Genomic DNA, 13925 nt, shown 5'->3' on the forward strand with positions numbered 1-13925 from the left:
AGAGTTCCTAGATTCCAGTGTGAGAGCTGCCAGTCACATGACACTTGGTGTGTTGTTCAGTGGCCCACCTCTAGGCCTCTGTTTTCTTTCTTTTTTTTTTCTTCTTCTATTTTTTTTTAAAGAAGGTACGTTCCTAGCACTTAAGAAAATATTCATAGTTTACTCTAAGGGTTCAGAAATCAAAAGGCATGTGTAAAGAACACCACATTTTCCTTTCCTTTCCTTTCCTTTCCTTTCCTTTCCTTTCCATCTCATGACTTTTAAGCCCATCTCTTGTTTTTGGGGGCTTGATTCAGAGTTCATGATTCAACACAATACTTGATTCAACAATACAGCAAGTTACCAGGGCAGAACTTCTAAGTTGTTTGATAGTAAGAAAGGCCTAAGCTGCAGAGTTCCACACTCAGCCCCAAACATTACAGATCTGGAGGTTTGGTTTAGACCCTTCTGCACAACAAAGAAAACTGAATTCCCTACACAGAGGAGTAGAAATGCAAGTGTCACTAGTTATTAGCGGAAGGAGGACAAATGCCATATTTCAGTTTATTCACCTCTTTCAGGGCACAATACCTATTGCATAATAACAGTGAAAATGTCAAAGGAAAACAAAACAGCAGAAGTAGTATTAGTGAGCTTAGAATGGTTCACTTTTTCTTTTCTTTTTTTGTAAGCTGCCCCTGGAGAAAGCCAGTCAGCATGGAAGAATAGTGCTATATTTTACTTGCACACAAGAATCTGGAATTGTCCTAGGAGGCTGCGTGAGAAATGAAACTACATGGTTAGTGTCAAACCAAGAACAAACACTACATTAGCTCCTGTGAAGAGATCAGAGATTTCTGAAATCCCTGCAGAAGAGAAAAGGTAGTCAGAAGACAAGCACAAAGAAGCAGTTAAGGTTTCCATGGCATCTTTCATCCAATCCTAACCAATGGATTGTCACCAGGGACTAAATCCAGAACTAGGTGTGGTCATAATTTTTTTGTCAAAGCATTTTAGTGTAAAATGCTGTTTACATCAGTATTTTTTAAAATAAAACATAATAAAACAATAACAAGAAAACCCTGTACATTTGGAAGAAAGTTCTGTTTTTAAAAACAAAACTAGACAAAAGTTTTTTCCAGTAAGATGGAAATGTTCTTTTCGACATTTTTAAATGATTTTTTTTATTTTCATTTTGAAATTATTTTTTCCAAATGAAAGTCATTTTTCTTTATCTTAAAAAAATATGTAAAAAGTCAAGTTATTAAAAGGGAATGCTTTGACTTTACTGAAACAAAATGTTTCAATTGACCCATAAGGAATGTATTTTCAATTTTTTCTTTTTTTTTTGTGGTATATTTAGAAATGTTTTCTTTTGTTTCAGTTATCTTGGAAATCATTGCAAAGCCCACGTGTTCCATCTTTTAACTATCACATGTCCCTGAATGGGTGAACTGTAAAGCATAGTGCCCACTAGGATGGAGGTCTAGGAAAGAGTGTGCTTAAGCTACTGAGGATGTTAAGGGAAGTGCATTATTTTGGGGGCTTCAGGCAGTAGAGCCATGGTAATAGTCACGAAGCCTTTGCTGAGGCAATGTGCAGACTGGCCAAGGAACGAGACACTGCTGCAGCATACTCAGACTCAAGAACGTGCTCTGGGAGTAGGGTGGGGGGGCTTTAATTAGAGCCACTCTGAGGACATCTATACACACACAGTGAGGCTGCTCCAACATGCTGTAATTACAGTGCATCATAGCAGACTCCAGCATCATGTGTATCAGCGTCCCTGCGCTGAAAAAAGGCAGCAGGGGTACTTTAACTAACGCTTGTTAAAGCCCCAGTCCTGGAGCATGTGATGAGCTTTAGTTAAAGCACCCCTACCGCCATTTTATATGTGGGAATGCTGATACATGAGATGCTGGAGTTGGCTGGAGCACGATAATTACCATGCTCCAGCAGACTTGATTGATTGAGCCTGCTTTGATGTGCTGTAATTACAGCCTTGCTGCACGTGTATAGACATCCAAAGTTACAGAAGACTGGGACCCAAACACACTAGCTTGATGAATATCTGCAGCTTAATCCCCCCTGCCTGATCAGACAGAAGAGTTGAGTGGTGTATAGGTGAAAGGAGAGGGCAGAGGCCTTGATTCCATTATTGTCCTCAATTTTCCTGCAGTCTCTTCTCAGTGGGCAGAGAAGCCCCATCCACAGGGAGGAATTTGCAGGAGGCGGATGCAACAACCACTCCCCCTTGTGTGCCATGCACAAGACAGACTCAAAGTGTGTCTGTGGGGCTCAGCAGGCAGCTTTAACTTTGTTTCCTGGGAACTAGAGACACCACTTCCAGGGCATGCTCTTGCCTCGGGTTAGCACTTTAAAACTAACATGTAGTTTCCATGTGAAAAGAAAAAAGAAGGGGAACAAAAAAACCCTTAAAAATGGAACAAAAGCAAAGGAGAAGGGAAAAAAAAGGAGAAAAGGCTGTGAGGCCAGAGGAGTAGAAGATGTGTGGGCAGTGCAGAGCTTAATTGGTTACTTCCATGTTGCCTGAGGAGGACTGTAGCTGGGACAGCCTTAATCTCTGATTTGTATTGTGATTGACTGTTCTTTTTTCCCCAAACCAAACACAAGTGGTATAAAGAAACTGGGAGAGTGGTTCACAAAGAGTGAAACCCAGAGAAGACCCCAAGCAGCGATGTTCAGATCTGAATTTAAAACACCCTGAAGTTCAGGGAGTTTCAGGCCTGAAGTTTGGATTTGGGAGAGAAAGGGGTCAGCTACCAAAGTTGGAGCCAGGATTCTGAAACGAGCATTCCTGTTTGTGAAGAGCAACAAAGCATGTCCTTTTTCTGAATTTCTATGTGCTGTTATTGTGTCAACTTGCCCAAACGTTGTAAGTTTCCCCAGTTCAGAAGTTGAGGAGAACCTCTGAAGCACCTGAAAATCACTTAGGAAGTGGGAGTGGGCTTTGGCACAAGTCCAGAGTGAAGTCAGAACTCAGGCTTCTGGAGTCACAGCAAGACACCTTAGACTATATGAAGCTATTCCTTGTACTTCTTTGCTTTGTTCTTTCAATTTGGTATCAGAACAAAGCAGAGAAGTACAAGGAATAGCTTCATATAGTTTCTGAGTCAGGACAGTTAAACAGGAATAATGGGAGTGTAGTGATTTACTGTGTAACAGGGTCTGTGAAATGTGCAGGGAGTTTGGACATTGGCTCAAATAAAACATTTATTGGAAGAGACACACTAAAAGTGCTGAGGTATAAAGGATCCAAAATCAAACAGCCTAATAGGTCTCAAATGGAGTGAATGAGGAACCTATCTGTCCAAAATGGGTCAAATTGCATTTAAAAACTAGATCTCCAAAATCTGAACAAGAGGCCCACGTAGCAGAGATAATGGATGAACTCATAATCGACATGGAGTTCATTATGGATAATAAGTATGTCAGAACTGCCACTGAATGTGTCCTGCAAACCCAGCCTCTGGGAATTCCCTTTAGAGATGTGACCCAGGTGAAGCAAATTATGTGCCGTGAGCCAGCTGTCATGTCCCTGGGAGGGACTGAAACCATAATTGCAAACACATGTTTGGGTAACTTTCCAGCAAGTAAAAACTGGGAGATAGTTGAGACCTGCTTTGAAACAGAAGATCCAGAAGGGATTTAAGTGTCTAAATTCTTATACTCCTGGACCAGGAAAGGATTTTTGTTCACTTGCTGAAATATCATGATGAGCAGCCAATTATAAAGAAAGAAATCATGGTATCAAGTAATGAACTGTTGAATGTTGGCACAGAGGAAAAGTTTAAGGGAAAATTCTCCTAGAGTTCCTGTTTAGAACTAATTGGAAAATGGGACTTTTTTCTATGGACATTTTTGAGAAAAATACATGTATATTTTTCACTTTTGTCACAAAAAGCCTTGAGAACATATGATTAGAGCTCCAGGTGGCTGCTTTACAGATGTCTGAAATGAATATGTTCCTCACTAAAACTGCTGAGCCTTGCTTGTATTTATGTTAACAGTGGTAGATGGGTCTGTATGGGCTATCGTAGCGTGTGCTTTACACAGTTCAAAATCCATTTTGATAGTCTCTGGATAGAGAATGCTTTGCCCTTTATCCTCTGTGCTATTGGCACAAAGGCTGCCTATAGATGTGCTCATTTGCATTCTCATTAGAATTCGTTGGAGCAAACTCAATAAATTGTTCCAGCATTGCTTCACCATCATGTGTATTAAGCCCCCCTGCCTTTCAAAATGGCCATGGGGGTGTTGTAACTAAACCTCATTGAGTGTGTTTTAGTTAAAGTGCCCCCCATGGCCATTTTGAAATGGGGGGAGGGTTGCTTAATACATGTGATGGTGAGCTGTTTGAATTAGAGCGGCTGTCTGAGAACTGCTCTAATTAATGCCCCCTCCCCCACCTCCGAGCATGTGTATAGGCAGCCAAAGAGCTTAGGAAATGATCCAAATGTTTTTGTTTTGTACACAGAATGTCAGGCCTTATTTGATGTCCATGGGATGGAGAGAGGCCCCCATCCTGGAGACATGTGGTTCTGGTTAGAGTCCAGGAAGGTGAGTCCCTTTGTTCAGGGGGAATTCCATAACCATTTTTGGTAGGAACTGGGAGTACATATTTTTGGAGCCATGTTAGACAAAACCAATATATTTAAACAGCAAACATCCCTCTACTTAAATAACTACTTAGTGTTCATAAACTCTTACAGAGCAGTTCACAGTCTGCTACACTAAGCACTTGGTAGCCGTGATGGGTGTGAATAAATCTGCGAGAGTGTAAATTCTGGGAAGAATCCTGTTGGTTCTAGGAGGGGTTTATGCTGCTGGCAACTAAAGAAGAAAAACACATCTTTGACTTGTAAAGATGAACAAATTTGATATGGAATCAGGGAGAGAGTATAAACATGGGTGTTCATTTTTCTGGGCATAACTAGTAACTGCACTCTTCTAATAGGACCCTAGTATTCAAGTTTCAAGATGGGAAGCTTTTAAGTATCTGCTGATCCAATTACTGCTTTGTAACAAAGTTTAGCAGTTCACACAGCCTGAAGCACCAATTTTGGTCAAGATTATTTGTTTATTAGTGCTGTCTGAAATGCTTGTGGCAAAGGCTTTGGTTAAATCATTCTGTCTGTGCCCATGCAAAATTAAACCAAGGAAACCTGGGTCTGCAAAACTTGAAGTGTTCAGCAGCAAATATTCTGTAAATGAAGCAACCACATGTATGAAAGAAGGATTTATGGCAGGGGAGGTGTTGAATGCAAAATGTTCAGGAATGTTTCATAACAGTGCTGTTTAATAAAACAGCATTGCCACAACACGCGTGCTTCAAGCGTGATTGCTTAGCTTTCGTTGCTGTGCCAGGACTGTATGAATGAAGTACTCTTCTAATTTTCCTCACGGTTCTGAAATATCTCTTTTCTGGGACCGTGGAACAGTTAATCAAGAGGAGTAAGAAACTGACACCCGAAGGATTGGGAAAGGGTTAGTGAAGTGGAAAATATTGTACAAAAGGTGGGATGCAGGAGGTTCCCAAGACATAGAGAGAGCTATGGGCCAGACAGCACTGTGGTCCCTGCACTCTCCTGAGCGAGGGGGAGGGAGGATTTCAGAGTGTGCATGAGGGGAGTTGAGAAGGGATGAGGCTTGACCTGTGAGGGGGCTGGGAGTGCAGAAGTCCTGCTCTAAATGCTCTTCCTGATTTGTGAGAGGAGAACTCATCCCCTGTCTACTATACTCCCCAGCTCAGGGTGCCCTGCACTCTTAGACTTCCTCAATAACAATTGGCTCCTTATTGCCTCCATTCTGCATCTCTACTCAACTTCATGCCTCCTCTACATTGACTTTCTTTAGGCCTCCATGCCTTTGCGATGTGCCACAGTAACCAATGGGGAAGTGAGAACTATGCATGGAAGTGGTTAGGAGGGGATGAGACAGTAGTGTGACTAGAGGTGGGGTGTCTGGGGCACCAGGCCCAGGCATTGATTTTAAGGGGTGCAAGAATAGCAGCTGCCACCAGTTCTGGCCACTGAAGTCACCACCACCAAAACTGCTTGTTATACCTCTGAGAAGAGGGCAATGTGTAGGATGCACAGGGGATAAAACATGAGTGGCAGTGTAATATCTTTGTGTCAAGACACCAGTTGTGCACCTGGCACCAGTGCTATAGGGACCTCTGGGCTTCCTTTACCTTCAGGATTTCATTGCAGATGCCTGTCCATTGGTCTTTTCCACAAGCCTCCTGTATAGTTTTGTTTAATCTCTTCATTCTCAAAAGCCTGCACCTTCTTGTTGCCCCTTATATCCCTGTTTCCTGTCTAGATGTCTGCAGAATTCCCTCTCCTGTGCTTCTTTCTGGCTTCCCATAGGTTTGGTAAGGGGACTGAACGGTTGAAGCCAGGTGACCACAGGTGACAATAAGGGGCTGTCACAACCTGACATTTCCACAGGTCCCTCTGGTGAAATCAGTGCGACTGTAGGGACAGAGACAACTGTCTGTATCAGAAACACCTCAAAAGCTGCCTACGACTGAAATATGAGGAGAATGTGTTCCTGTGTCATGCTGAGAGATTGTGAAGATTGTATGCATTCAGTTAGAGCTGACATGTAGTTTGCACTACTGTGATGACTAACTTGGACTGCTGATCCAGAAGCCGGGCCATTCATATATCCCAGATCTTGCAAATTTATAACAAGGCCTAGTACTATTACCTCATGCCTCACCAGAGGCTGGAAGTTTGTAGAATATGTACTAGTTGATGGCTTCTGCTTAATGCACTGAGACCTAGTAGCATAACTAGAGGTGGGCAACTGGGGCACCAGCTTTGAGTGCCAGTTTAACAAGGTGCTGGAATGAGGAGTCTTTGTCATGGTTACAGCAGCTGGGTGCAGGCAGAGAGTCATGAGGCAGCACCAGCTGGCATCTCTGAGTTCCTGAGACCCACTCCTATTCCCTCTCTGCAGCACAATTTTGCTAAGGGCACAAAACTTGTAAGTTATGCCTTTGTTGAGCCTTGTAGGGCCTTGTTACACATTGCACTTTGAGCTGCTGAAATTTTGATTGATGTTAGTGCTACCTCGAGTTTGGAGCAGTCAAACATTCAAGCTAGCAGGGACCTTGAGGGCTTAAAGGTAAGAATCCACCCCCTCTCCACACCTCCCATTCTGAGCTTTCCCCCTGTCCCCTGCCTCCTGGGGCTCCCCCTATTTGTCTGGTGTGCCTTGCTATGCCTCGGGGTTCTCCCTTGCTCCTCCACTCCTGGGGCTCTCCCCCTGCACCCATGGCCCTCATGGCTCACCCCAGCTTACTTGTGGCTGCCTACCCAGTCCAGAGGGGGGTGGAGGTGATAGTGGTAGTGGGAGCTGAGCAGGTAGGTTCCCCTTTGCGCAGATCCAGGGTGCTGGGGGAGGGGGCAGGGGATGGCAGGCCTGATCTGGGGGAGAAGGCAGTGGGCCAGCCTAGGAGTGGGGTGGGTGAGTTGTTCACTCTAATGTATAGCCTAGAGCGGCTACACATTGGTGTAGCACAAGCTAGGCAAACAGATTAAAGAAAACCCTAGGCTGGAGTTGCATATCTTTAAGCTGTCTGCGACAGGGGGCAAAGTAAGGGCCAGGTCTCAGCATTATCCTGGCCACCTGTATGCATGGGGCAGTCCACCCAGTTTTTCCTGCCGTGACTTGCTGTTTATCAAACTGGTGTGGATGTGGGAGACTGCCCATCTAATGCCCCGATGCCAGGGGATGCTATACACAACTCTGACCTTCCCTTATTGTGTCCCATGCCTCACAGATGGCATCCAGCTTTATTATTACAGCTCCAGCTAGATGCCAGGACAAACTCTGTCCACTGTCAAGCCTCTCACGTACTATCCCATTTGGGGTCACACTCATACTACCCTCCTCTCACTGAGGCCTCTTCCACTCTGCCCTCTCTCACTGGGCCTCTTGCATGCTGCCTCTCACTGGGCCACACCCAACCTGCTCTTCTCCCTTGAGCGACCACATAGGCCATCGGGCTTGCCTACTGTCATTCCCTGCCTGGCCAGTGTACAGCCTCTCGGGCCCTCTGCGACCCTCATCTGGAGGGTCAGCCAGTTCACCAAACACTGGGCTGATTCTGACCCTGGCTGCTCACTGGATGACTTTATGCATTCATATACTCATGGGGGTTGGCCTGTATGCTGCCCTTCTGGCCATCTTTCAGCTCTACTCAACACAGCCCCTGGTGCAGCTCTTCAGACAGGCCTTCAGTCTTACTTTACCTTGTGTTTACACACAGTCCTTCAGGTTGTGACAACATCCCCTACTCTGTGCAGGCCCAACATGCACTACTGTCCCCACTCAGGGGCCACTCTTCTACTGCTCCCACTCTGGGGCAACCCTTCTGCCCACTCTCTCTGGGCCATAATACTGCCTCCCCCCGGGGCCTCTGGGGTCTTACAGCCCCAGCTCCCGGCTCTTCAAAAAAAAAAAGGCCCCACTCCCTGGCTCCTACCAGGTGGGCAGAGCCCCCCATGCAGCATAGGGCAGTGAGGGGCAGTGGGGATCGCCCCCACCTGCCTGGCAGGAGCCAGTGAGTGGGGGCTTTTTTTTTTTTTTTAAAGAGCCAGCAGCTGGGGCCAGGAGAATGGGCAGGGGTCAGGGGGCTCATGGCAGAGCCCCCCATGCAGCATAGGGCAGTGAGGGGCAGTGGGGATCGCCCCCACCTGCCTGGCAGGAGCCAGTGAGTGGGGGCTTTTTTTTTTTTTTAAAGAGCCAGCAGCTGGGGCCAGGAGAATGGGCAGGGGTCAGGGGGCTCATGGCAGAGCCCCCCATGCAGCATAGGGCAGTGAGGGGCAGTGGGGATCGCCCCCACCTGCCTGGCAGGAGCCAGTGAGTGGGGGCTTTTTTTTTTTTTTAAAGAGCCAGCAGCTGGGGCCAGGAGAATGGGCAGGGGTCAGGGGGCTCATGGCAGAGCCCCCCATGCAGTGTGGGGTAGTGGGGGGCAGTGGGGATTGCCCCCCAGCCTGGCAGCAGCCAGTGAGTGCTGGGCTTTTTTTGCAAAAGAGCTGGGGCTGGGTGGGGCAGCCACTGATGGGGCTGGGAGAGTGGGCAGTGGATGGGGCCGATTCGGAGATTCGGCTGATTCCGCAGGAGCTGAATCTCCAAATCAGATTCGGCTGAATTGATTCGGGGCAGTGATTCGAAGTACCAGATTGAATCACTGTTACCCAAATCAGCCATATCCGAATCTGCAGCGAATACTAGCCACTTCACATAGGCCTAGTTGCCATCACATTCCTGTCTGTACCATGTTGCTTCTTGCAAGGACGTATTCAGGTGGTGCAAAATTTAAACTTTCATTTGCACAAAATCTGGAAGTTGCATGATTTTCTGTTATCTAAAGCAAAGCAAATAAGTACATTCATGAAATATGTTTTAAGCACTCATGATTTTGAAGAAAGTTCTCTGGTTAGGACTGAATATAGAGAGAAGTAGTTAGCCATGTGCTGCATATAACCAAAATTAAATCTACACATAAGATGAAACCATGATTCTGAATGATCACAGTGAGTTGTTAACTTGAAAGCCTAACGACCACATTTCAAATGCTAATATTACTTTTTCTATTGCACAGTGTTCTGTATATGCTGTACTCTAATAGGGCCTCTGGGTGTTGCTTCAATGGAAATAATAATGATAACATCATTACTAGTAGTAGAATTGTTGTCATAGCATTAAATAACTCTTGGAACTACAGTTGTAGACCAGGGTCCTGTGGTACTGTACAAAGAGAGATAAAGCTTTGGTTCCTGCCCCAAAGAGCTTAAAATGATGTTAGCAGAGAAGATGGAGGAAGCAAAGAAAATGAAGCCTGGGAGAAAAATGTGATCTCATGCAGGGAACAAAATGCAGAAGGAAAAGAAAAGAGACCAAAAAAGTCAGATGAAGGGAAGTGACAGAAATGGGGAAGGAAGAGCAACAAGACAGAAAAGGCAAAAGGTCCAAAGGGGAGCAGAGTTCCTTTTGAGTTTTGCTGTATGAACCAGTGAAGGACTAAATACTATATTTATTCAAATTTAAGATGATGGTTTTTTCCCCCTTAATTAGCATGGGGGAAAAGAAGCCCCTCATCTTGTATTTGCATATAAGGAAACATTATTAAATACACTATCATTAAAATGCTGCCAAAAGCAGCATGTGCTCAGGAATGAAAACCAGCTATGAAACTGATTAAATGCAGACAAACATTGAGCATGACTATAAAACACATGGCCCATATTGGGCAAACATACTGATAGGAATCTTTTTTTTGTGTGTGTGGCCCTTAAAAAAAAAAGAGCAGCTGCTCCTCTGGGAGGGAATGAGCACTAGGGCTACAGGTACTGCAATAACATGTTAGCATTTGGAGAGGCCAGAGCAAGCTCCATTACCCTCCCCTCATGCCAAAAATGCTGATGGGAACCTTTTTGTTTGTGGCTCTTAAAAAAAGTTAGGGAGGCCTCTGTTACCTCCTCTCTCAGCTTGTTGCACATGATTAATGTGGCCCTGCCCTCCATGAGGTGGAGCTGGACCAGGTTGCCCTGCACCTACATTTTTGAAGGATCTCAGGCCTTGTGACAAGAATATCTGGTTCTAGTTATGAGTGGGGGGCTAATTAGTACATGGATCCTTTCTGGGGCTATCTGGAGTACATACTGAGCAGTGCTGAGCTGTGACGTAATCAGGGCTTGAAACACTGTTGATTCTGCTGAGGCCCAGTCCAATGACCTGTATGGCAGATCATGAGCTTTTTGGCTTTGGACTAATACCATGTATAGTTTGCACTATGTATAAATAGAATAAGCTTCCTCCAGAGGTGGTGCAATCACCTACCTTGGAGATCTTCAAGAGGAGACTGGGCGGTCACCTTGCTGGGGTCACCTGACCCCAGTTGTCTTTGCTGCTTGGTGCAGGGGGCTGGACCCGCTGATCTTCTGAGGTCCCTTCTACCCTTACAATCTATGCAGCTAGGTACAAAAGTGCTGCTTAAAAATGGGTTTATGGAATACCTGTGCTAAATCTTGCAGCTGTTTCAAAAAATGTAAAATACAACAGTTCTGGATAAATTAAGTTTATGGGTACCTATAGTAATTTCCCTATATGCATGTTATTACAAGTATGTTTATTTCAAGATCAGTGTTTGCATATTTGCCTCTCACTTCCATATGTTTAGGGAGAGCAGAGTCTGATAGTAAATGTGGGGAAGCAGTTGCAGGGTAAAGAATTTGGGGGGGAGGGCAGAGGTCAAGGGGGGCATCTGATCCCCCTCAGATTTATTTTCCCTGCTGTGGCAGTGGGAGGGGGACAAGTTCAAGGCAAACCACCAATAATTATATTCTATCCCTGGAAAATTATAAATTTATAAATTTTCCATCTATATAATCAAATTATTGGGGGTTTTCTTATATTCATGGTCATCTTATATTTAAATAAATGCGGTAAGTAATAGTAAATGTACTTAATACATAATGACTGTATTCTCCTTTTGATTTCAGCACTTACCTGGTGCTGTTGACTAAGAAATACGCAGTCTAAAACATCTAGCCCCATTCATAGACTATAATTAAAAATCGAATTCAGCTTTTACTGAAGAAGGAGTCTGACAACCTTGTATTTGAGCAACCCAGGATAAGGGAGGCTGTGGGACAAAGCTGCAAATTAGAACATTTCATAAATGACTCTTCTGAATAAATTAATAAAGGTTTTCCCAAATATTCCTATGGAAAATTCAGTTATCCTCCACAGCATTACCATGTCAAACACAGAGATTACACTCACTTAAGCACTCGGAAACAGAGGGACTTATATCCTGATTTCAGTGCAAATGTCCCACAAGGTCATCTAGGGAGCCCCTACTGAATCCCACCTCCACACCCACTCTAACACATGCACCTATCTCTTTGCTCACAGTAATTCTGCCTTCTGCTTTGCTGACTATAGGATTTAAGCCAGCTAGAGGGAGAGACTGCCAAGTTCATCAGGTTTACACAGCCAGCAGGCTGCTCCACCTGACTGTCTGGAAAGCATTCTTTCTTTCACTTGGGAGATTCCCAGAGTGTCTCCATTTCCTCTGAAGGAAGGTCCACCCAAATGACTGCTGGAGTCTATTTCAGTATTTCTCTCCATGGGCATTTGAGCTGTAAAATTGGAAACCCATAGCCCTCTTAGAGCCAATCCAGCCTGCTCCCAGCCACATGGCTTTGGGAATTTCCAAATATGGTTAATGAACTAGGTTGAAAGATAGACATAGGGAAGGAAGGGAAAGCAAGGTTTCCCCCCTCCCCCTTTTCAGAGTGAGAGGATCCTAGAGAATCCAGAGCTTCATGACTAGGTAAGAAGGTGACAACTGAGGGCTTATGGCCAGGGTGTCAAATTCATCAGGCCCCATGGACCAGATGAATGGGTCTGGGTCAGTCTTTGGGCCAGATCAGGCCTGCAGACCAGCCCTACATATTGGATCTAGTGCATGGGGTCTGTTCAGTGTGTGCCCTGAATTGGCCACAAGTACAGCAGCAGCATGGGCCTGCAGCGCCTACCTGACTGGCCCAAGCAGTGCACAGGGACAGTCTGGCACACACCATATGTGTTGCACTCGTCCAATCTGAGACCTGCAGGCAGCATTGTGGGTCTGATGGGAAGGCTCTGCAGGCTATATCTTTGATACCTCTGGTTTATGGCATCATTAGGCCTATACGTTAAGCTCAAAGGAGGGCTATGCTGTGTGACAGCCACGTACAAATGAAGGGCCCTTGCTTGGGTGCTGGTAATACTCATGCTTTCTGCAGAGGAAATGCACAAGGAATATAAAGAGGATTTTTGCCATTCGTTATCAGGGACTCATGGCATTCAGCTCTCACTTGGTCCTATACGCTACCTGTTCAAATCCTGTGACTGTTTACCACAAGGGCAGGATTTTCGAAAGCACTCAGCATTATCCAACAAGTACTAGTGGTGAAATTTTCAAGGAGAGCCATTAGATCAATGCTAAATACACCCCATCTTTGCCCTCTTAGCATTTCAGAGCAATGGAAAAAAAGAAAATCACTGATAGGGAGTAACGTACAACTCAGGTCTGGTTGATGTGGAATTGTATTTTACCCCCTTTATATATTTCCCTCCCCTCAAAAGAACCCACACTTTGTCTATCGTGTTCGGGTTCTGTGGAGATCTTCAAATGCATTCTAGTGGCATTTAACCAATGCAATATTCTTCATAAGCAGGGCTTATGGTAGTGAAATATTTTAAATAATAAGAAATTATTATTTAAGAATTAGGGACCTGGACCTCTTCAGCCTCTGAAAGAGAAGGCTGAGAGGTGATCTTGTGGCCGCCTACAAATTCATTAGGGGGATGCAGCATGGGATCGGAGATGCTCTGTTCACCAGGGCACCTCTTGGGGTAAGAAGGAACAATGGTCACAAACTAACAGAGAGCAGATTTAGGCTAGATATCAGGAAACACTTTTTCATGGTGAGGGTGGCCAAAATTTGTAATGGGCTTCCAAGGGAGGTGGTGGTCTCCCCTGCCTTGGGGGTGTTTAAGAGAAGGCTGGATAGGCATCTGGCTGGGTTCATCTGACCCCAGCACTCTTTCCTGCCTAGGCAGGTGGTCGGACTCGATGATCTGTTGAGGTTCCTTCCGACCCTAGTATCTATGAATCTATGAAATTGGAAGAATGGGAGATCCGCATATGGGGTATCCTGAGGGAGCTTTTCCCTTCTAAATTGTGAAAGAGCTGGTGATAGAACTAGAGAGAAGAGATAAGATCATTCAGTACACTTGGGAAACCAAAAGCTCTTTACCTTGGAGGCCTGCACTTTCCTACTGGTGAATAACATTTCCAGGAGGGAATGATGTACATCCACAACAAGGAGCAAAAATTCCCAAACTCCTCATAACTA

The sequence above is a fragment of the Gavialis gangeticus genome, unplaced genomic scaffold (genome assembly GCF_001723915.1).
Source record: "Gavialis gangeticus isolate Ggan-Ray unplaced genomic scaffold, GavGan_comp1, whole genome shotgun sequence".
Taxonomy (NCBI): Eukaryota; Metazoa; Chordata; order Crocodylia; family Gavialidae; genus Gavialis; species Gavialis gangeticus.